The 23,919-nt window shown below is 34.2% G+C and overlaps 1 long non-coding RNA gene across 1 annotated transcript; it reads left to right on the forward strand.

Moving 5' to 3' along the window:
* The first annotated feature begins 327 nt into the window (after window positions 1-327).
* On the forward strand, window positions 328-23,919 carry LOC135840822 (uncharacterized). Its single transcript, XR_010557788.1, has 3 exons — window positions 328-520; window positions 1,437-1,538; window positions 23,408-23,919. It is a non-coding gene; the product is annotated as an uncharacterized LOC135840822 (long non-coding RNA).

A 23,919-nucleotide genomic window follows, 5' to 3' on the forward strand; every position in this document is an offset into this window, starting at 1 on the left:
TAGCTTTTTGTCTTATTACCGACGATGGAGCTGGGGTGTAAAGGAGGCAGAGACGGCAGAGTGGATGAAGATTTCTTGCCATTGGTGCGAGCGAAAAAAATTAATTAACGACGTGTGTTTTTTAGAATAAATTACACGGGATATGTACTAATAAAGAAACTACCTATATTTATATTTGTAAATGTTATCTGAGGTATTTGTAATTAATTAACGCGATATATTGGTCGAATAAAAAATATAAATGGTCAAGATATTGCGATGAATTTGCGCATTAAATTTCATACGAATTAATTTCTAGTGGTTTTCATTTTTATTTTTTCAACTCCGCGCGCGCATCTCGTTGTCCAAGCAAATTTTCACATATTTCGCGACGACGTTATAAATTGTTGTTAATTTCTGACGACTTTGAAAATTCGTTTCGCGTATTCGATTTTTAAGAAGTCGTCAACTTTTTAATGAATAAATTAACGGAAACACGCGTATAGAACGGTGTTAACCTCGTGAGCTCGTGTATATGTAGGTAAGTATTGCTGTATGTAAGTAGTAAGTAATATAGATAAGATAGAGGTGGATACACGAGACAGTGGCTGATATTTTGAAAACCTTAGGAAATATTCCGCGCGACAACTACACCGTACAAATTTTCATTTAGCTTCGCATTTTCGACATTATTTTGACTTGTTTTCAAAATCATTATCTCTCATTACGAATGATTTGTGTTCTTGTCACGTCTAGCAGTCACGTTCGTAAACGGCTCAATTTCTAAAACAAACTTTGCTCTCAACACATGAGCAGCACATGTGGCCAAAGCGGTTGCTCGCTAATTGGCAACCGCATACGGAAGATTATCGGTAGAGTAAGGAGATGATGACGATGATAATGATGATTGCGAGACATGATACAGCCAGTGTAGACATTTCCTGTGATTTATTACCTATAACGTAAAAATTATCGACCGACGTTTATCCTATTTCTAAAAATCTTTTCGTAAACTAATTTTAAAATGATACGATTCTTTAGCAAATTGCTTCTTCTGTATGCTTTAATAATGTGCAAAAATCATCTATACGTTGTTAGGTGGGTAGGTATCGCTATTTTATGCTGCATAGAACTGTTGACTACCTATACACAACTTATGCTATAGGTAAGCAAAGGTACGTAAGTGGGCGTTGGTATAAGCTACTGATTGATTAATTTGCTGGTTTTAACTGCGAAAAATTGAAGGTTTTCTCCTACCGATGTGTAAGTGACACGCAGGTAGTAAGTACTACTTATTTGTAGAATACAGACAACGTAAATGAGCTGTTTCAAAGTGAGAAAATTATACTCTTAATTTAGCTGAATAGGTAGGTATAGGTAGATACGTTACTATACCTAATAAGTTTGTATGTTCCATAAACTGCGGCGAAATTGAACATTATTTTTTTGTACTCAAGTAGGTAATCCTTGAGAACAGATTACGAGAGGAAAATGAACTTTTTTGTGCTGGAAGTACATGGTCAAAGGTTGAAACTTGAAACATACAAATTTTTTCGTAAGTAAGTAAGCTATTTCAATTTTTCAATTTAAAAAAAAAAATAAACCAAGTTCCGAATTTTTTGACTAAGAATACATTTTCGCAACGAAAGATTAGAAACTGCACAAGAACTTTGACATAGTGCTCCTCTATAAGATTTTGTGCTGAACCAGTCTTGATACCTATGGCGATGGCTTGGTTTAAATAGCACGTAAGTCCGAAATCGTAAATTTTTCAGGAGAGCAAAAAAAACGTTTAAAACATTCAGATGTTGTTATTTGCAGTTTTTGATTGCACTATTATATTTTAGGGGTCTTAACGGTATGGCCTGATGATATTTTCTAGGTTGATCAATTATAAGTAGTACTTATAATTAAAGAGCATTGAAAGGACATACTTACGCGGTTTCCAAAAACGACATACGAGATTTTCATCGTATACTTACATAGGACTATACGAGGTTTTCAAATTTAAAATTGATGAAATTCTTGTACCTACGTGGTTCTTATAATAAAAACCTCATAATTATTATGTTGGACTTACGTGTTTTTCATTTATAATAGAAACCTCGTATGTCGGACTTACGTGTTTTTCAATCTTGAATTTTCGCTGATACAGTGCTAGGGTGTATTTTCAACTTACGAGGTTTTTAAATTCAGATTCCTCGTTTTTTTACTAAAGAAACCACAAAAAAGCATTTTTGGAAAACTTGGACTTGCGTACGTGCTATTTAAACCAATCCATTGATGTATACATTTTTCTAGATGGGATGATGGGAAGGGAAGGGATGGGATGGGACGGGTCACAGTGGCTCCGATTTGTACGGGACCGCGATTTTTGGAAAGAGTATGATCTAAAACCCCCAAAACCAAATTTTCAGCTGCCCATCTTCATTATCTCGATATTTGGCGAACGTTTGACAATTCAAAATTGACTGTTTTTGGTGATTGCTCTTTTCAAAAAAAGTACGTCCATGATTAGTAAAAATGATAGAAATAAGTCCTAAAACTGATATTAATTCCCCAAATCCAAATTTCACCATTTCCAGCCATTCTGGAGCCTCCAGCGCGATTTTTAAATTTCTCCTAAATTTTGAATAAGTAGATATGCTCCAGAAGGTGTCAATATGAAGTTGGGCAGCTGAAAATCGAGTTGTGTGTTATGCTCGATCTATTTAACGAGCTTATCCACATTTGAGTTGATTCTGGAAGGGACATCACTCAAGAATCGGTTTTTGACCAGCTTTTTTCCTAATAAAAATATCCAAAAAATCAATCGAAGAGTGATATTCCAAAACTCACTTTGTCCATTTTTATCAAAGATGCGTTTTTCAGCGGTACAGCTGGTAGATGAAGTATTAACTCACATTCCTACATCATCAACCTACCAAAATTAGGTGTTAAACTCACCTAAATAGCCAATTCACTAAAATTTAAAAAAAAAATAATGTTCCAAAACGCGTTTTGTCCATTTTTATTGACATTTTTTTCAGCAGTATTTAGTGGATGAAGTGTATACTTACCTACACTCCTACATCATAAATCCACCCAAATAAAGTGCTAAACTCGCCTAAAAAGCCAATTCACCTGTTTAAAGGGAAACCGTTTTTCCTCTTTCCTGAAAAGTTGTGAAAACGGACAAAGCGAGTTTTGGAATATCACTCTTCAATCGTTTCCCATTTGCAAGAAAATTTTCGTATTTTGCGCAGATCGCTGTATTTTGTCATCAAAAATTTCCACGCAAATTGGGAAGTTTTTGATTTTTGTATATTTTTATTATGAAAAAAGAGCACAAAAAACCCATTCTTGAGGAGTCGTCTCTTCCCGAATCGACTCAAATGTGGATGAATTCGTTAAAGAGGTCGAATATAACACACAACTCGATTTTTAGCTGCCCAACTTTATACCTATACTGACACATTCTGTAGCATTTATTCAAAATTCTGGAGAAATTGAAAAATGGCACTGGAGTCTCCAGAATGGCTGGCAATGGCAAAATTCACCCTCGTGAGGTTAGTCCATGACGAAACACAGCGATTCGCGCAAACAAAAATTTCCCCGCAAATGGGAAGTCTTTGATTTTTGGGAATTTTTATTATGAAAAAAGCTGGACAAAAAACCACTCTTGAGGTGTCCCTTCCAGAATTGACTCGAATGTGGATGAATTCGTTAAACAGGTCGAATATTATACGCAACCCGATTTTTAGCTGCTCAACTTTATACTGACACCTTCTGGAGCGTATTCAAAATTCTGGAGAAATTTAAAAATCGCGCTGGAGGCTCAAGAATGGCTGGAAATGGTGAAATTTGGATTTGAGGAATTAATATCAGTTTTAGGACTTATTTTTATCATTTTTACTAGTCATGTACCGTACTTTTTTGAAAAAGCAAAAATCACCAAGTACAGTAAATTTTGAATTTTCAAACGTTCGCCAAATATCGAGATATGAAGTTGGGCAGCTAAAAATTTGGTTTTGGGGGTTTTAAACCATGATCTTTCCAAAAATCGCGGTCCCGTTCAAATCGGAGCCGCACACCTCAAGAGGTTCCCTTGTATAAGAAGGCATTCAAGAATTTTTGCCAAGCTGCACGTATAGGGTCGATAGAAATATTGTGAACCCCAGAGAAAGTTTTTCATTAGAAATATAGGTTGGCAACGTGAAATAGATGCATATGGTTGGTGGAAAGTTATCATTTCAGTCCAACAACCAATTATATGCTATCATTATTATCATTCACTGTGACGTCTGTGACCAACTGAAATATTTAGCAGAAATTTTTTTTTAGGGGTTCACGATATTTCTGTCCAGCTTGTATATATACGAGATAGGTACCTATTAGATTCAATTTTTTGTTTGAAACTGTAGCTCTGGCTTCCAAAATTCCAAATAGCTCCAGTCAGAACTTTAAAAATTTTTAAAGTGTTGCAGTAAAAAATATTTTTCTATCTGATTTTTTGCTAGGGGAAAAACGAGTATTATTTTTAAGCAATGCAATATTGAAATGATAGGTAGGTATATCAGAGTTGGGCTAAGTGTTTTGTATTCACCTACGATCACTGCCCACGTTGATACGAGTACAGAATTCAGACACTGCCGTATTTATGATTGAACAAATTACCAGACAATTAGACACATGAGCACCTAGTTTTCATCGTCGTGAATGTTAAGAAAAAGTCTACACCTAATGAAAATAATCAAAGTATAGATGCAGATGGATACAATACAGAAGTGATAGAAAAGGAAACGAAGCAGGGAGGCGAAATGGGAAAAAATCGTGACGAGACATGTTTTAATTCATTTAAATATTCCATTTAAACAGGTTAAAATTCTTATGCTTGTTCATTAACACGAGTTTCAGTTGTCATGACGTCATGATCTCTTCATTAGTGTGAATAGACACTATTCTTTATAAAACATTATCTTATTTCTCAAATGCAATAATTTATGAGATAGCCAGTTTAAAGAGTATTTACATGCGATGTTTAATAAGCACGTTTAGGTAACATTTTTTGCCCCTTTTTTCTCTTTCTCATTCCTTTAACGATCTTCGTGAACAAATGAATTAAGGGCGATAAGCCGGGTCCAGTTTAGGTACGAGTACATTTACCTACGTATACCTATATCAAAAAGTCGATAAAACTGTTGTGTGGCATTTTTAACGACAGAATTCGATTTTACATATTCGTCGAATTCAAAGAATTGAGTCGATTTTTGTTACTTTTTCTTTTTTTAAAAAAAAGTCGTTTTCGATACGAATAATTAAACTAACGACTATCTAAAATTTTTATCTGTTCGCCTACCATAACGTGAAGACTGAAGATGTGCCGTTTGATGAATGTTTGCGCGGCCCGGTAGCGCTGCGGTCGAGGTAATTTACTATGCCGAACTAATTTTACTATTTTTTGGCTACCGTGCTACCTAATTATAATGAATTTAAAACAACCTCTCAACTCTCGAGTTCGGGATGCTGGTACACGCGTGCGACGACATTTAGCATTTATCTGCGAGTATTATATACATTAAGCTTGCCTATCTATCCTAAAAGTAAGGAGTACAAGCAGGGCAGAAAACACAACTACCTATCTGACGAAAATGCAGCGGCAGTACATGGTTTGTTAGGTATAGGTAGAGGAAGTATGTGCTATACGATATTTCTGCCCCCCCACCCATGTGAATCTATTGGAGATTTTTTTAGATATGTAAGTAAGTGTCAGATTTTATGCTCTTATGGGTATTTTACTTGATGTTCATTATTCATTAACATGACGTAATGTAAACTTTACGGAAATTATGCAGTAATTACCAAAAAGCTTACCGGATCGTAGTTTTATTAAATCTAACGTATATCAACTTTCAATCGTGCTGAGTAATTCTCTAAGTTTACACCTAAACCTATGTTTATCGATTTGATTTTTTCCCTCTCAGGCTCTCAGTATAAGTATATGGTCTGCTTCATAAAGTAAGAAATGTGAGAAAAAAATGCAAAAATTAAACGACACGAACTGGCATGAACGTGCAATAAGCGAAACCCTCTAAATGACTGCTTGATTCACTATTCGATATACTTTTACTTATACTTATACTTACTGTAAGTAAATGTTAGTTTACGAGTGGCGTTTCGTTTCCATACGCGAAAGCAATGCGAGCATTATATGTATGCTTACATGAGGGAACGAAATAAGATGTTTAGTATTATTAATGATGCATTTACACATATGCAAGGCGTAAGTTCGGTCTTCCGTCATTAGTTGTACTTTTTTTCCTCGTTGTATGGTGTATATTCAGTGGTTATACGAAACGTTGTTAATTCATATTTCACAGTTGTAAAACTAACTAATGAGGCTAGCAAAAAGTTATTTTCTTACAATTAACTAACCGTTAAAAGAAATGATTATTTTTCCTTCGGTAATGGTAAACTTTTGACCTAAAAACGCCTCGCAATATGTCCAGGGTGAAATTTATGCTCAGGAAATGTCGAACAGAAGTGTTGGTTTGGTAATTGTAGCGACTTGGGAAGCGTGCGTGGTTAGGCTGTATCCAAACACGTATTTTTATCCCTTCACTTGTCTACATACAAAGTGAGTGTATCGTTGAAGGTATAGGACTATAGGTACTTATCATTTATACGAGGAACGTTTTTAGCATTATAAGCTGAAAATGAAGTGAAGTACTACTTACCTAAGTTTTTTTTAGAAGGATTTTAAATTTATGATTAGGTAATCTGATCGCGTTTCATGATCCAATTTTCGTACTTGAGAGTAAAATACTTTAAAGGCTCAAATTTTGCAAGAAATTGCAAAAAATACTGAAAAAAATGAGTGGAATCCAGAACTCAAGGAATTTTTTTCTGTTATATCCCGTCTGTACGATCACATTTTGACACCAATTATTTGCCCAAAAAAATACATTTTTTATGCTTAAGTCGAGGGCTTCAAATATAGACACTGATAAGACTTGAAGAGTTCTTGAACTGTGGGTATGATGTCCAATCAAATTATATTTTTTAGCGATTGACTTGGTTTTTTGAGGTGGCTCGTAAAAATGTCAACCCAAGTTCCACTTGGGAAAATTGATTGATTTCGTATCGAAAATTACCTACCTAGGTAAGTATATGCATTTTATTCTACTAAAAAATGCGCAATTTTTTTTTTGTTTTTGAATTACGAATCAAATTTGTGAACTTAATTTTTTTGAAAATTTAATTTACCTACTTCATTTTAAAAACTCAACAAAAATATAAAAAAATTCTCACGCAAAATTTGACTTTTCGGTTAACTTTATGTGACAATCGACGATTCAAAATATAAAAATTTTCAAAAATTTACATTTCGGTGAACATGCCATGATTCTCGTTCACTTGCCTTCTTCTATGTCTCCAGATTTCATCGGATCTTGAAAGTCAGACCTTGCGAAAAATGCAAGAAAAGTTGAGGAAGTAATCTGCGAGTGCGACAATTGCCAGGAAAGACTTGGAATTTCGATTTTTGAGCAAAGACGGCTGTTCACGATTTTTTTCAACTTGAGTTCTTAATTCTTTCAAATTTTCTATAACTCTGTACCAAGTCTTAGACCATACCATAAGTAGCACGTCTGCTGAAAAGTTGGCCAAGTCGACAAATAAAATATTTTCCAACTTTTTAAGCATTGTACTCGAAACTAGGTACTAATGCTCTTGATATCCAATAGATGCTCTGATTACTTATTATTATAGTGGATACGTACGTCCACGTGTCTCATATAGGTATGCATAGGTATATCCTTATTCCTTATGTATGGATAGGTACTTTAAAATCGTTTACCTGCGTGGAAGAAATGAGAGCGATCTTTTGACCAAAAAAAGGTTTATTGTCAATGGATACCTAGTTTTATTGTAAATTTGCCCCTTTCAAAAATTAAAAGATTCGAAGTCGATACTACATCAATTTCACGTCTATTATGAAGCACAACAATAGATCAATAAAGTGAAAAACCGGTCCTTAAACGAGGTTCAAAACGACCCAGCAGTTGGGCAATACGTCCACTACAAATGACTTTTAAATAAACCTCGTAGAAACCGAACGGCGTTAATAAACTGTTTGTGTAATGCGCGCACTGTTTGGTATATCTACGGGGTGTCCTGCAGTCATCTTACCTATGCGGAATTTCACGAAATCAAATTGTGGCGCGTGCTTTTATTTACGAACATAAAACCTGCATCTCTTATGCGTTCAGCCTTCTTCTTATAATGAAACACCTACAGCTGATGACAACAAAGAAGCACTCTTAACGATGAACTAAATTTCTTTTGAAATTTTCAACTGCCCACTTTTATAGACTTCTGTGTGGATTTTCTTATTATTAGGTATATGCTAAAGAAATCACACAATGACTCGAGAGCCCTGATTCCGTTTATACAGCGCTTTTTTAAATGAGGTGGCGTTATCCTTTTCAGTCGTCTCTGATTGCATTCCTGACTCTTTCCAGGAAAACCTTTTTGTAAATCTACCATGCCCACTATTAGACGAGTATAAGATCTTCACGGATACTTGGGTTACACGCGACTAAGATAGGTAGCATTACTTCTGTATAAAGCTACCTATTCCGACAAAATCTCGATTAATTTTTCACCAAGTGGCGAAGTGCCGGTGTTTCTTTTGTAACAAAATATCCTGTAACAAATCTTATGTTAGATCAAGTTCAGCACACGAGTCAACTTCGCAACCAAGAAGGTTTCTAGCTGTGAATTTTGTTCCCAATTTTAAAGTAGTCAGCATGCGCGGACGTTCTTTATGTTTCTAAGAAAGCAATACTGAAACCGACACATGGAATATCACTTCTAATATACGTGTTGAGGTTCTTGAAAATAATTGATCATGAACTGTTAAACTGACATGTCTGCAGAAGAATTCGTGATTTGCAAAGAAATCAAAACTGACTGGAAAATATGTTGAAGCTGTCGTACAAGAGCTCATCACTCACTATTCCTTACTTCGAATACAGAGTACGGTACCTATATAGTTGTAGGTACCTACTTCGAGCTTTGAGATTTTTATTTTTATGAAATTTCGTCGTAAATTTACCTCCCCCCCTCCCTAATTGAAATTCCTACTAAAACAGAAACGTTGCTATAAAATAATAATTTCTTTTAATGCTTTTTATAATTTTCTAAATCCCATATTTCTAGCCTCCAATAAGTTGAATTTCAGATAATGAAAATATAAAATTTTCAGACTTCTAGCTGCTGCGTCACATTTTTCAAAAATAGATACTGAAAGAGCTTGCTATCCAAACCTTCAGCACCAATTTTTGAGCTGCTAAACTTGATTTTCTGATTTTTGATGAATTTTTGAAAACGACTGAAATAGCATGGTATAATTTTCTACCAAAAAAAGGTAAACATAGAGATAAAAATCTAAAAATTTATTTACGAGGCTAAAGTCGATCCTCAAATCGATTTCCACCATTTTCGAGCCGATCTGGAGCCTACGGCGAAATTTGACGTTTCATTTAGCGTTTTCAAATCACTCCAGAAAACAATATAGGCACTAATATACCTTCCTACCAAATCAACTTTTGACAGCTAAAAATTTCATTTTATTTTGTCAATCGATTTATGGCTTTGAATTCAGAGTGTAGAAAATTTTGAGTATATTTCTGCAAAAATACCTAGATGCGTTTTCATTTTTTTGAAAGTTAAAACTTAATGATGGAAAAAAATACCCTACACTTTTCAATCCGTCACCGTGGATTTGAGATTCGCCAGCTTTAATCGATTTGAAATGTCAAGCGACAGATTTTAGGAAATTTTTAACTATACCCATCTATCCAAGGTCGAAGTTGATTACAACGCCTAAAAAAGTCAACTTCTGTTGGAAGCTCCAGATCGGTTCAATATCTCTGTCATTAAATAACATGAAAAAACAAAATTCTCTAATAAATATAACGAGAATGGGTCGTTTGTACGATTTTTTTCCTTTGAGGACTCACACCTCTCCTCCAAGGACACCATCCGCAGCTAAAAAATTTCTGAGTGACTTTCAACTCAAAATGAAGGTTTCCACTAAATTTGGTCAAAATCCTCCAGTATCCTTCTTTTTTTTTTACATTCTACACTAACCGCGACGTAGGTATCTACAAGTTGAAAACTGCAAAAATTATGATAGACAAAATTACTAGGTACATATTTCAAGAGAGAATCATACATTTTTTTCTCTCTTTCTCTGGGATGTTCTTCAACAGTACAACGTACCTACTCGGAGATACCATATTCGCACAGCACCTCCTAAAAAACAACCTCATCAATGAATTTGTACGTAGCACATTATGTTTAACAACTTGAGATTAAAAGACAATTGTCGAATAAAACAACACTAACTGCAAATTGGAGTATGCATTTAAAAGCTACAACCTATGCGACCATGGCATTCTGTTGGTAGGTATTAGTGCCTTTGCACAATGTCATTATTTCTAAAAGAACGCGCCGTGCTTTGAATCCTTGTCGAGGGATTAAAAGGCCAATGAACAAGAACGACCTAAAATTGACGACCGCGACCGCAAAAAAAAATCGCTCAAAAGTAACCGCGACTTAAGTAAACCTATTGACTAATTGTAAATCTTAAATTTATTACCGTAACTTCATTCTAGTTGGATATTTTTTCTACAAGTTCGGCATCCTTTTCGTTAATGAAACATGCCCTTAACAAAAGAATACCTGCTGTTCGAAAATTAACCATTTTATCTAAAAAGACTACAACACTTATCTGCCAAAGAAAAGTTATCTTTTCATTTATCTTGAAAATAAAAAACTTGTTGACAAATTACGAGAACCTTTTAGAGTGGTCGATCTCAGACTTAGTTTAAAACCATGGTTTATGATGGGTTCTTTCGTATAAGGTCCTTTTTTGCTCTCCTTTAGTTAGCAGATATGTTGGCGTTTCGAGTAAGAACATTATGTAACCGTTTTTCGTCTGGAATTATCCGTATAGTTAACTTTCTTTTTCTATTTCTAAAGCACTGCATTGTGTATAAATTGTAAAATTTCCTAAAGGGCCAGGGGTGATTTTCATGAACAAAAAACACTTTTAACGGTATTTCCTTTTTTTATACTTACCTACTCGTGGCGACGATACTTTTTAGCAAAGGTCATTTTAGACAAAAAAAATGCCAACAATATTCTTAAAAAAAAAAAAAAAAAAAAACATTTCGTTTGAAGGCACCTAGTTAGAGTGTAAGAGTTAGGTATTATTTTACGACATTTTGCGAGTTACAAGATTTACAGCTGCTCTAAATTTTATCCATCTAACTAAACACAATGTAGGTATCTAATAATGGTATAAATTATGTGTATTTAGGTTGTTCCTTTTTTTTCTTTTTCTTTCTTAAAATTTATTAATCAATAAATTCATATCGTAACAAAGTGCACCTATATCAGAAGTGATTTGTAACTTTTAGTGGTGGATATAATGTACATTAATCAATTCTTCAAAGAAGGCAAGTTTCATATTTAAAATCTATTATAGTATAATAGACAGCACTAGGTACGTATACTTGTATTTAAGGTAAGGCCGCGCGTATTATACCATACACACGTTGTAATCAGTAGGTTATTATATGTGAATAGAACAGTTTCATATTCGTGAACAAGACAACTTGAAAAGATATTTTTATTCAATGTTATGATTAGAGGCTTCTTTTTACGCGATAATGTGAAGCATACCAGCTTCACTTTGGTGTAAAATAGGTACACCACCTTTCTCTCTAACCTAAGTCAAATAAATAATCGAACAATAACAGATAATTTTCAACAATCGTGATATATGAGTTTTTTATTAGCTTTATACTTGATTTAACAAATAACTAATTCGGTTCTTTTGAAAAAGTTGATACGTTGTAGGTTTGAATAAAAATTTCAAATCAACAATACGTCGTAAATTTGATTTAAATTTATCAAAACGCTTACATAGAACACTTCCAATCGTTATAATCCAGCAATAAAAAATACGTCACCTACGCTGTAGCCGATGAATACGTAATTGAAAATTTTTACAGTCCAATAATATCTTCGTTGGTCGTTACGAAGTAATACATAATCAAAGGCAGTGCCTATATGCTAGACAAAATGATAGGTACCTGTTACCATCAGAACGAAGTTCGTATGTATAGGTATGTATGACTGCTCATGCCTGTTGTGAAGATCAGCACTGTGCTGTGATCATTGCCATCTCTTACACTTGGCTCGCCAAGAAATTATTGAATTAAAAACATGATTTGCTTCGACAATATAAGTAAGTAAGAATAGGCTTGATTAAAATTTTTCAAGCTGAATCAATTATTTATCTCATGCTCTTCATATCTCAGATCTTCCGAAAAACAAGGGCAAAGGTTTCTGAACTTCTAAAAACTAGGTTTTTGGTGATAAATAAATTTTTCAGTGTTCCTCAAAATTTTATACATATGTACTATGTATGTACATGAAGCAATGAAATGGCCAGTAGTCCCCCCCCCCCAAAAAAAACACATTTCTGGTCACTTTCAAATAGGCCACAATAACTTAATAGGTACTCTCCATTTTCGACTAACACGCATTTATTTTCATATAGGTAACAATTCATTTCTCTATGGATTTGATATGGATATTTTCAAATATACCTACCTACAGCGTTACATTATGCTTACCAGGTCAAAAAATTTTCCGCTCGAACGCATAACCCTTCCAATAATAAACTTATTCGTACAAATATTTGAAAATACGTATTCCACGGTATCGAGGGAATAAAGAGTTAAGTAAATTGACTTCTAAAAGATAGTTCGGCATATTCGTGGGAAGTAGCCAATCTACCTATACAGACAGACCTACCAGGGAAACATTGGCTAAAAACTACACAACCGTACACAAATCATATCACCCACACCGTTGAATGCCATTTCAAAAAGATCGCTGGAGAAAACACCATTGTCACATTGATACGCGCGTATGTACGTATCGTATACTTACACGACGCTTTTTGAAATGTCACTTCGACATCTATAAGGTAACATTTTTACAGTATGACAAGTGTGTGGTGCGTATGAATACATGTGTAGGTACTGAGAGAACATAGCCTAAAAATTATGTTAATTGGTTATCCAGAATGCCAAATAGTGAACCGATGTGTAGTTGGTATAGTTAATCAAGCCTCTATTCAAAGCCAATATAACAACAATACATCATACTGAGATCTATTTCATGGTATGTCAACTTCTTTCAAAAACAATTAGCTCCCAATTCATTCTTTTTTATTTTAGAAACTCTCGGTGAACAAACTAGCTGTCGCATATTTTAAAGACAAATGGTATAATTGGATTTACTTCTCAACAAAATTATTTTTTTATTTAAAACGCGTCTTCGTATATATGTAATGTACCAAATTACAACCCATAATTGAGGTTTTTACCTTTTTATTATTCTCAACTAAATACGTACCTACCTATAGTGTAAATGCGCGTGAGTTAAATAATTGCCTGGTAGTTTTACGAAATTAACATCTAACTCAAATGTCATTACGCTACTTGAATTTTTTTCACTAGTTTTCCACGCTTCTAACAATTTTTGTAAAATAAAGCAAACTTATTCACTTTTTTCGGTCACATTTGGCTCGAAATCAATTTGAAGATGATTTCGTAGTCTTTAGGTACCTACCTAAGATGAGTACAAATTAACTTTTATGACGTGTTATTCTATTCACGTAGGTTGATAAGAACTTATTTATTTTGTACCTATGTACATAGAAAATTACGCACCTACTTACCCCTACGTGGGTATTTATGGAAAATAACGCAAAGGGTACACGGTGGTGAATTTCACCACCATATAAAAAACATTAGCAAAATTAATTTGAGATGGGTCGGGTGGGTGGCATAGCTGTTGTTGGTATAGACGTGTGCCTTGGACCTTACTGAACACAACGCACCACCTACAAGTCCCCTCCTTTCATTATATGTATTTGGAAAAATTACGGTTTATTGATTATTAAAAAAATCTCGTAATAGAATAATTTCACCTCAAGGAGGCGTTTTTCCTTGATCGTATCAATGAAAATCAATACGAAGAAGACACCTTAAGGTGAATTCATGTGTTTTTAATAAAAATTATCCAATATTAAAAATAAATACCTAAGTAAATAAAAAAAAACGTAATAGGTTCATGTAGGCAACCACACATACATCCATGCATAGTCCGATAGTCGAGCTACTAAGCGCCCCAATCGTTGAACCAAACAACAACATTGCTCTGGCCACTTGAACAAAAACCGGTATTGGTAGTGAATTTCACCACCGTGTACCCTTAGATGGCAGAAAATTTAAATTTTCTTTTTTGAAAGCCTCAAAAGAGATAAAGAAGTACCTATAGAAAAAAAATCGTGATAAAAAACGAAAGAAATTCATGATAGGATCCTAAATATGACTAAAATGAATTTTAATTTCATTTTCATTGACTGATTGATTACTGCTTTTGGTATTTTTTAATTTTCATGTTCATCAAAGTTGGTTATACCCAATTTGTCGAACGTTCATCATTTGAAAATTAATTGCCCAATGCTCAGAGTAGTTTATGATAAAATGTTAATTCAATAGGAATATGTAGGCTAATTAAGCACGTATGCGCCTCATCTTTTCTATTTACAAGCACAGCTTGATCCAACCAATTCTCCAAATAGATTAATATCAAAGTATTGCGCGAAATTGGAGGGGTGCGGTGAACTGAAGGCATATTCTTGACAAGCGATTCGTCGTTGGCGATTTTGGGAGCCGAATGTTTTTCTTTGTATGTACATACTTGTCAAAATCACTTTTTTAATGGCTAGGGGGGATTAACGGTGTGGATTGTCGCCTCTTGCGGATGAAAATTGAAAATGAAACATGCAAAAATGGGTGTTTTTTTGTTTTTAAATCAATTTTTCTACAAAATTTTGCTCTAGCTTCGCTCGAGCGGTAATTTCACTTTCATTTTCATTAAAAAATCATGTAAGGTATTCTGAAGAATTATCAGACAATTACCTCAAATTTGATTTTGCCCCCTTCTTCGCAAAATTCTGACTAGGTATGTCACTGATCTTTAGGGGAGAAAATACATATTATCTATTACCTATGTACGTATATTCAAGGAGCGGAACTATGTGGTATAGAGGCCGTTGAGGTCCCTGTATAGATATAAGGAGGCCATCCTTGTGAACCAGGTGGGCCACTTGTAGAGCTGGGGATATCACCGCACCCCTATGCATTATCAAGAATCAGGCTGAAAAAATGATCCAGTTTTTGCCAGAATTTATTTTTTACATCTTTCTGATCTTTCCATAATGATAGTAACCTCCCTCATCCTTTGATCTTGGGTACGCTATATGTACTTATACTGTCCCTAAAGGTGTGACATATGGACCCGGAATACTCATCCGTGTTGCCACCAGCATATCAAATATTAGTTAGCACCCTGTATACGCTGAAATTTCGTTTTGTTGAATGATTTTGACAACTCATTCAGAACACCATTGGTAGGTTAAGTACCTATACAAATGTTTCGTATGTTTGAAGTAGGAGATGCTACAGAACTTTAATCAATTTTTCAGCCATCAGGGAACCTTTAATTTTGAACGTGGGCCACCTAAAGCATAAACCGCCGAAAATAGTCAGTTTTAGATTTTCGAAAATTAAGGTTCAAACCATGGGTTTTCAACAGCCACAGCCCTGTTCAAATCGAAGACGGGCATCTCCACTCTCGAGTCGATTCCTGTAGTAATTTCAATATTGAAGGCTCCGTGGTCTGCGGGGCCTGGAATGTTAGGTAGGTATACTTGGCATGTGCTTCAGATTTTTTATACTTTTAGAACTTTATACCCTGTACAGCTCCAATTGCACCTTTAAAATTGAACTTAGACAAATGTAAGTATAGGTAACTATATGTGTACCGATATTTCAAAAGAGCCCATTCGGTCGGATGCCGAGAAGGGTGTAGATTTTATTTTTCAAAAATTGGCACAATCTTCCAAAGTTTTCCAATTGATCTAAACGGCGCGCGAATGTGAAGCTTTCATGGACAGCTTCACATTCAAACACTGTTGAGATCCACCGGAGAACACTGGAAATTTATTTTGATTTTTGAAAAATAAAATCTATACCCTTCTCGGCACTGACCAAATGGGTCCTTTTGAAATATCGGTACGCATACTGCGTAATTAGGTATACACCACACCACACCTAAACTATTTTGCAACGCTTCAAAAAATTTAAAGAATATGCTAGCTTTAAAAATGCTACAGCTCCTTTAATTTTTAACGCAGGAAGATTCTGCACGAAATTATGCTTATTTGAAGGAAGGTTATTCTCAAACAATTTAGGTTGATTAAGGAGCCAGAAGAAGAGAATGATCTCCGATTAGGGAATAGTAAAATCATTTAATGTTGTTCGTTTGGATATGATTTTAGTTCTAAATATTTCCGTGCCAAGCAAGTATACTAGCTCTTGTTCTTAATAGGTGCTTTGAGAAACCAATTTTCTAATGTTTATTCGCGTTTTTTAAGTGTGCTCAACTCTTGGCTTTTATTCGATATGTATAGGTAGCGGAATTCCAACGATGGTCTGCTTAATTTCGCGTAAAATTGTTATTATTTAAACCATTTTTTAAGAATATTCTCTTTAGTCATACTACTTACATATGTCCCGCTACTCGCTCGCATCAGAATTTTAGGCAGAGATTCTCCGTGAATAATTTTCAAAATTCTTTCAATTTTTTGCATCAATGCTAATTCCTATTTTTAAATTGAAAAATGATTGCTTTTCGAGAAAATAGGAAGCTTGGAAGTTTGGGATTTTTTTTCGTAATATCGATCTTCCAAACCGAATTGAAATCTCGTTCTCAAGAAATTGATGTTAATTATCCATAGGTACATCTTATTTAGAAGATATATTACCCTGCAGAAAGATTTATTCTTCAAGATATCGATAACGGATGAAAACGTCGCGTCAAACTCTCGAAGATTACACCGATGTGCGATTGTAAAAATGAAAAATTATGAAAATAATCTGATAAGTTATTATGCTTAATAATTATCTAAATGATTTTTAACAGGAAGTTGGAATTAATCATTATTATATGTGCTCGATTTTATTGATAACCTCGATCCTTTCTAATGATATACATACAAACGACTGTGCGTAGGTCCATATAGGTACTCGTATCTTTAAAAAATGCATGAGCATCAAGATGATTATTCAATTACCTCAATCTTACCTACGTAAATGTGTAAACTGTATGTATGTACTTCTGTATACTTATCTAAATGCATTGATAGATCCGAGTACTAACATATCCACAGAATAATTCGAATATTTACCAGTGCAGGGATTTTTCAAGTCATAAGAAGGAAATTATTGGGTACATTGAATAAATTAGGTAGGTACGACTCTTTTGCTCAATATTTTCTCGCCATAAAAATCAGTGACGTAGCCAGAATGTTGCGAAGAAAGGGGCAAAGCCAAATTTTTATAGGCATGCAAAATTCAAATTTGAGTATGAAAATGAAGGTGGCATTACTGCTCGAGCGAAGCTATAAAGCAACATTTTTTAGAAAAATTGATTTAAAAAACAAAAAAACACCAGTTCATTTGCTGATCAACTTTTTAAAAGTTCATGTCAGAGCATTCAACGCTCTTAAGAGGTCTATGCCCAACCACCAGAATCATCTGAAAGCATGCGCTTACGCCTTCAATTAAAATTTGCGTGTCCATAACGTAAGTATACCTACCTACCTACTTACTTACAAAATGAAATCGATATCTGTATACCTATAGGTATGTATGTAGGTAATACAAATCCTACTAATAGGTAGGCACTTTGCTGGGGTAGGTAAATAAAAATTAGACATTTCAAATAGGTAAGTAATTTGAATTTAATTGCGAATTAATTAAAAAGAACACGCTAGCATGGTGTGGCGAGCATGTACATTTATACTTTAGTACATTTTAAAGCGCGATCGTGTCAGCCATATAACCACGCGTTAATATATGTAATTGCGGCACTCATTCAAAAATAAAGTGTATGACATGACAGGAAAAATGAACACTTGAACGCAAACAACGTCGGCTACACTCTGTTCTTGTAGAGAAACACTTTGAGCTCGAGGCTCGGACCAAGAATAATGATGATATAAACGTTGATACGTTCGAGGTACCTACGAGAAGACCGGCCGGTCCGAGTATCATATAAACTTTTCTAAATTCAAATAAGTAAATGGTGCCGCGCGGACAAATACAGATCGGTGAAAAATGTTACATGATAGCGCGTTATTTGACAAAAGCTGTCTGTTATGTTACTCTTGGCATAATGAGAATTATCTCCGAAGAGACTGATACGTTGTATTTAATTATATCTGTATTCACCAAGTTTTCGAAGAGCATTCAAGCCGAATCTCACGCTTCACGTTTTTCTGTATACATAGACTCCTCTTCAGCTCTCTATTGATTTTTTTATACGAGAGCAACTTTTTGTGGTATTCGGTATTTAACGCTTCTTGGTAAATATCATTTATCACGCTGAGTTGGAGAGAATTTCACGCGTTTTATACTGAATAATATCTATACCTCATGACTCATGAGGCACCACTTAGACACTCAACATGCAACGTATTGAGATGTCCAAAATTCTGGATCAACTTTTAGCATAACAAAATAGGAGTACATATACTTAGACACTTATTTCAAACATTTTCTCAAGGATCACGAGGTGTATGGAGATTTCAAAATCAAAAGAGTATACTACCCCCGGTTATGATAGGCGAAACTGTCCAGGGCTTATTGGCCCCTCTCTCCCATCACGCCCCTATGTGAAAAATTCCTGTTATTCATCGAAAAAATTTATTCATCACAACATTGGCCAAAAAATCGAAAACGAATGAAAAGAAAACATAGGTGCTGAAAAAGTTGATTTTTTGTATTTTCGATTATGATCCATCACTTCAAAAAATCGGCGAAAAAATCTAGTCGAGCATTTTGAAATTTTCTTTTCGGCTTTTTGGCTACAACAGGTAAGTATATAGGTAGCCTACATTGAAAAAAAAAATGAAAAAATTCGATGCATTACCCCTCAGTTTTTCTATACACTGCAAGAATTTCAAAATTTTTAATTAGCATGGTGAAAAACGCGATTTTTTTCGAATTGAAAAAGGGTTTGGGTGAAATATTTTCGGTTCAAAATTTTTTTTAGCGTCGTAAAGATATCCTGTGAAGTGTGAATATTTTCAAAATTTGAGCCAAGGGTAGATTAATCTATATTATATGGTAGATGCAAATATGCGCCTTTTCAATGCATTTGCTTTAGTAAAGTTTTTTTTATCGGAGATGGTATCTCAATCACAAACAATTTTTGGACCACAGTCAAGAAAAATTTAAAGAGCAATTGAGCATCTAGAAATGTAACACAATCCCAAACTTTCGCTGATGGATTTCATTTTATAAGTTTTGATTTTTGATGAATGTGAATTATTAAAAATTCAAATAGGTAGGTATACCTACTACCTAGGTAGATGAACACATTTTATGAAAAAATCTTAATTTGATCAAATAAATAGGTATAGACACCCAAAATTTAGCATGACAAAATTTTCAACGTCCTGAATTTATTGATAATGGCTTCGAGCCGTTCTAAAGCCTTCATTAAATTTTCCGATTTTCCAGTCTTGAAAGCATCCTATTGTCATAAAGTAAGTTAAAATAGGTAGAAATTCAGCATCCACGCACCTACTTACCTACTTGGATTGACTATCCTAAAGATTTTTCAGATCGAAGTAGGCACAAAATTTCAAAAATTGTCTTTCTTGGTTCAAATCCTTTTATTCTAATATCTAAGTAGGTAAGTAGGTATAGGAACTTTTTCCTACAGCTGAAAAATTTTAAAATTCGTTGGAAACTCGACGATGATTCAAAATAACTATTACCAACAGACTCGAGAGGTTGAAAATAGGGTGCAAACCAAATTTCAATTTTTCACTTTGACAAAAAATTTACCTATTGAAATTCAATTCTCTGTTCACACAATTTTTTATGTGGAATTTCCCAAAAGTTGAGTTGGTGTCCTATACCTACTCGTACCTATTACCTACCCTACTTAATTTGTATGAAAATGTATAGTTCAGAAAATTAGAAAAAAATGAAACTTCTTCCAAAAGTCTTAATTTTTCCTTCCCCTAACCTTCCCTTACAAAGCTTGACTACCCCACAGATCAGCAACCACCCCCCCCCCTTCGCCAGAAAATAGCGGATTTTGCTCTTTACTGTGGTCATCTGATGGATGTACAATTGTACAAATAACCAAAATATCGCGGTGTTCGTTTTATCCAATTATTAACGTCGCTTTTCTTATCAGCATAGTAAGAAGCAAGAAGGCTGGTATTGAAGCGATGCTATACATCAGTACAAATCTTTGTAATTGGTAGTTTGTCGGCTTCTTTAGTCAAGTAACGTACATTTACAGAATATCGATGGTCATGAAGACATGATAATACTTGTTAAGTGAACAGTTGGACGATAAGCTTAGAAAGTTGACAGTATACGATCGCTAAAGATCGGTTTCAGATCATACAATAGATTACGGTTACACTTATGGTATAGAGGCAGCGTTGTACATTTAAGTCACGTCAGCGCCATTAATAAAAATCAAATTGGATTCGCGAACTGCATACCCGTACTTACTAGTTGCCATTTTAGATAAGCGTTGGCGTAGAAATAGACCTACATCTTGATGTTGATCTGTCAATTACACCTTCTGTGCAACGGTTCATTTAACTTAACTTGAGAGTACCTAACCATAATACTTATATACTTATTCCGGTACACAACTAATTGAACCGATTTGATTCCCCCCCCCCCTTTCTGTATCCCTGTAAGTATCATATTACATAGATAGGTTACGCAGAATTCGTTATTCTTATCTTATAAAACGTACTTTTTTACGTGAAAAATTAAAAAACACTGGGTAATTACCATTTCGGGTTAATTATCGATAATTTATTGATAACTTTTTACCGCGCCTAATCACTCAATTTAAATTATTTGAAGGCGTCTTTTTTATTACATACATTATCGATGGCTGTGTTCACGCGGTACCTACAGGTAAGGTGATAACGTGATCGGTTCACTTAAAAATAAAACAGGTAGTTAGGTCAACTCGTATCAAATGAACAATTCGCAATAGTTCAATAGGTATATTTACTGTTTTTCATCCAAATTTACCAAAAAAAAATGAAACATTGGAAAATAAATTAGCTTATGGGTATAACTATACCTATGTATAATAGAATATTCTACAGTATCTACGTCTTTTTTTTTGTCCTTCACCAACCTGAAGATGAACAAACATAATTATTATTAGGTAGATAGATATTATATGGTTAAATTCAAATTTGTTTTGTTAATTTTCATTTAGGTACGTCTATTAATTAAACTGTTATCTTTATTGGCGCGTTATTTCCCGTCTAAGTATATTTTGGAGGTGAAAAAAATTAAAAATTTTCGATATCGTAGAATTAACGCGTCACTGAATTTGAATTAATTTTTATAAATTGCAAAGGTTTTTTCCATCATTAGACGAGAATGAATAACAAAAGATATTTAATGAATTGAAAAAAATCTTTCGAAAAAAAAAACTAATTTAGAGAGCTTTTCTTGGTTGATGATACTCGCAATATTTTCAAATTTCACGATGAACTGCAGAACTGGCTTCAATCTAGCTACAAAAAATTAAACTTGAAGAATTTGTAGACAAATAAAGATATCAACATACATATCTATGTCCTTAACAGTAGGGACTTAAGTTTATCTCATCCCTAATTCCTTTTTCATGTGATACGTATATAGGTATATGTACTTGGGTCACTTATCAATCAGAAGCTTCGTCATTTTGACCAAAGAATACGAACTTCTTTCGCATGTCATGTGTATCAAGAATAAAAATTAGACACTACTTGATTGAAGTGAATCAGGGAAATCCTGTTAGTAGACTACCAAGCAAGCAGTGGCAGCTCCATGAAAAATCTACTCCTTATGTATCCTTTTTGTGAAATAAATGATAACGTGATCATATAATGAAGCCTCGGGTGCGTGTATGTACCTATCTACTTTAAGCAAAGTCTGAACTTTTTTGGGCGAGGTTTCCTGGCTGCCACTGCCACCGAAGGAACCTCTCGATTATCTACTCAATTACCAATTTGGCTCACTGTTCTACCAAAACGTGGGAATCCATATTGTGACTGCCCAAAGATTTTAGTTGCCAAACAAAAATTTTGAAGGCGCTACGGGGATTCAAAATATAGTTAAAAATAGTACCAAAATCGCAAAAATGCGAATGAGTAAAGTCAAATTACCCTAATGTAACTGATCATTCATTTTGTTTTGTTTTTTTGGTTTATGCAATTTTTGAATAATTTTGAAAATTTTAAAATTCTTAGGGCCATTAATTTTCCCTTTGGCTGATAACTTTTTTTGGGAAGCTGCAACCATGTGGACTCCAATGTTTTGGTTTAAAATGAATAAGATTGGTGAATGAGTAGATACCTAATCGAGAAATTTTCAAGAAATATTAGCAGCTACAGTTCTACACAGGGAGCAGATTCCAGGGTGCGGCAATTTTCAAACTTGAATTGAAAAAAACGAAATTTTAGATAGATATACAATTTTCAGGAATCCATTTATTTGCCGTCCAAACTACAACACATATTTCTTTTATGGTTTTATTTTCAAAAATTGACTGTTTGAAAAGAATATGAATTTGGATTGGCATCACTTTAGGAACGGGTAGTGGAAAATTATTCCTAAAATGATGGGTGGGATCATAAGTATTACCTACAATCAACCTCATTGTGGAGTTTGTATAAGGACTGGCAATAATTTTATTTGGGCTATTTTGAAGGGATTATAATTATTTTGCTATAAAAGCTATTTTCAAAATTAATTTACTTTTTCAGAAACTAAGTTAAATAATTTCCCATGAGCTGTGCTAGCAGTTTTTTTTTACGGGCATTACTTAGATATACCTACATATATTCCCCATCCCCCCCCCCCAAAATGTACTCACAAAGAGAATTTGAAAAAAATCAAAATGTGTTTCTTTGGAACTCTAAAATGAGAAAATTTGGCCTTGGCAAACTATTTTTTTTTGGAATGGAGAGGAGGGAGGAGTGCGGAAATTTCGATCCACCTGATTGAACCTCAAGCCAATATGTGCAGATAAATTTCCTACACATGTCATCCTAGATTTACCTCAAAGTCGTCTTGAAAATAGTGAACTCTGTTCTTGACAAGATTGGAGACAATTTTTTTCAACCTTTTCTATGCCTATAAGTACTGACCTTTTTATGAGCCTTATTAATTTAGGCATTTTTTCACAGCTGGAATTCGCTCGAACCGCAAATTTTTGGACTGAACATCATTGAAATTGGAAGAAAATTGAATTTCCAGATTTCCAGATTAGTTTTCAGATTTTTCTTTTGTCGAACGATTTTGGAGCTTTAGGAACATCGTGTGAGGAGAAGGTATTTACTCAATATTATCGTGCTGAAAAAATTGAACTTCTGACTCTGACTCTCCTGTTGAACACTTATCGACGAAGGAAAACTGTTCCATTAATACAAAATAAATATTCCCATGATTATACTAATATCACAAATGAATGAAATTAGGTACCTATTTAGATAAGTATAATGTTGTGCATCTTTTGTTCAGCTTTCAAAAATTGCCTCATTCGATTTACATATTACATATTATTATAAGCTTATAACATATTATACTTATACGACTGGCATTCTGCTAATATAATAATTATAGCAGTATATCTGATACGTGTCTGGGTCTGCTGCCTCTCTATAAGTTAAGTACCTACCCTAAACTATATCCTATGTAG

Source organism: Planococcus citri, chromosome 3, assembly GCF_950023065.1.
Source record: "Planococcus citri chromosome 3, ihPlaCitr1.1, whole genome shotgun sequence".
NCBI lineage: Eukaryota > Metazoa > Arthropoda > Insecta > Hemiptera > Pseudococcidae > Planococcus > Planococcus citri.